The sequence below is a fragment of the Dipteris shenzhenensis genome, chromosome 25 (genome assembly GCF_047967505.1).
Source record: "Dipteris shenzhenensis isolate YYH24624 ecotype China chromosome 25, Dip_SZ_1.0, whole genome shotgun sequence".
NCBI classification, from domain to species: Eukaryota; Viridiplantae; Streptophyta; class Polypodiopsida; order Gleicheniales; family Dipteridaceae; genus Dipteris; species Dipteris shenzhenensis.
Genome location: NC_141620.1, coordinates 50,135,376 through 50,137,501, shown reverse-complemented (window position 1 = coordinate 50,137,501; position 2,126 = coordinate 50,135,376). Strand labels below are relative to the sequence as shown.

The following is a 2,126-nucleotide window of genomic DNA, read 5'->3' as shown; positions in this document are numbered from 1 at the left end:
ACCTAGGTATGAAGACCCAAATCAGCCCACAAAATTATGCAAGTTGCAGAAGGCTTTATATGGATTGAAGCAAGCGCCACGCGCTTGGTATGGTAGAATAAATGCATACTTGCAGAAAATTGGTTTTCAGACATGCCAGTCAGACTCATCCTTGTATGTATATATTCAGGGGGAGCATATGATATTGTTGATTCTATATGTTGATGATCTGATATTGACAGGAAGCAGTGATGTGCTTATATAGCAGATGAAGGACAAACTCAAGGCTGAATTTGACATGAAGGACTTGGGTGAGCTGAGATACTTTCTTGGCATTGAAATCATAAGGGATGCCTATGACACTTGGATGGTGCAAAGGCAGTATGCTCTAGACATGCTCTCACGCTATGGGATGATGGCTTGTAAGCCAGTTTCAGTTCCCTTAGAGTAGAATGTCAAGTTAAGAGCAGATACAGGTGATGTCTTAGAAGATCCAGCTATGTATCGGCAGATGGTTGGTAGTCTGATTTATATGACGATCACTAGGCCTGATCTTAGTTATGCAGTTGGCTTGGTTAGCCAGTTTATGCAGACGCCTAGAAAGCCACATTTGGATGCTGTGAGGAGGATCCTTAGATATGTGAAGTCCACTGTGCAGTATGGGCTTCACTACAGATCTTTTGGTGATCTCATCTTGTTCGGGTACACTAATGCCGATTGGGCAGGTAGTTCTATGGACAGGAGGTCCACATCTGGGTATGTATTCAGCATTGGAAGTGCCGCTATCACGTGGTCTTCCAAGAAGCAACCCACAGTTGCATTGTCATCTACAAAGGCTGAATACAGAGGGGCAGCATTGGCCGCTTGTGAGTCTATATGGTTATGCAGCCTACTTGCAGATTTGGGGCAGTATGTCAAGGATCCTGTTGCTCTCTATTGTGATAACATGAGCAGTATTCAGCTTGCTAGTAACCCAGTGTTTCATGCACGTACAAAACACATAGAGGTTCACTACCATTTCATAAGAGAGAAGGTCCTGGCAGGTCAGATTGACATGTCCTATGTGCAGACAGGAGAGCAAGTTGCTGATATCTTCACGAAGGCGCTGCCTCGAGAGAAATTTGAGAACTTCCGATTCTTCATGGGAGTTCACAAGCTCGACTCGAGCTTGAGGGGGAGTGTTGTAGATATAGCAAGCTCCAGCCATCATCATCCACCTGATGGATGATCTTATTGTGTGGATGTCGTTCTATTGGCAGTATGTATAGCGGAGTAAGCGATAGCTACCCGCCAGTTGTTCATCTAGGATTTGATATTACTAGATAGACTTATGTCTTGTACACTATGACCACTATGTTAGTCATATGTGGACTTAGGGTATGATGGAATAAAAAGTAAGAAAAGGGGACACACATAGTAGTCTTCCTACTACTCCTCAACACTTGTGTCTTGTGCTCATTGTCTCTCCACCTCCTCCTTCTCTTTTAACAATTCCATACTACAAAACATAATGGAAATGATGTTTTCACTTGCATGCTTCATAGAGGTGGCTAAATGAAAGCATTCCAAGCAAATTGAGGTGTAGCAACTTAAAGCAAAGCTGTAGCCGTAGTTGTACTAAAGCTATTCATCACTTTAAAACATCAGAAATGCTAAAGTAGCATCTAATGTAACATCAAACTTACAACATTATCAAAACTATCCAAAACAGAGGCCTGAACTTGGAGGGTGCAATTCTCACAGCTCATAGCTCTATTCAAGGGGATTTTTATGCAAGAAGAAGGGCCTTATACCAGAGAAGGGCCACCAGCAAGGAGAGGCACAATGTTGCGTCAAGTCGCCATAGCCAGTAGCTTGAAAGTCGATTGGTTTTTCATTATTTTCTCCTCCATCTATTGTCCAAATGAGCTCAGATTTCAGCAACAACTTTCCCTCAGTGTCCTCCAGCACGGGCTCAGAGGAATTTGCAGATAGGTAGGTACAGAGGCGGAATTGCACAAATGTTCATCGAGGAGTGTGAGTGTTGGCATTTCATGTACCAAATGCTTGTAGCTGGAAGTTTGCCCATACAAGAGGAGTTTGCAGCTCAAAGGGTTTTGGCAATGGTCGTTTGTAGGCAGAGAAAGAGCTCTCAAAGATTTGGGGAA

The 2,126-nt window shown here is 43.3% G+C and overlaps 1 pseudogene; it reads left to right on the top strand.

Annotated features, from left to right (window-relative positions):
* The first annotated feature begins 478 nt into the window (after positions 1 to 478).
* Positions 479 to 1,207, top strand: LOC147886018 (secreted RxLR effector protein 161 pseudogene; annotated as a pseudogene).
* Positions 1,208 to 2,126: the final 919 nt, after the last annotated feature.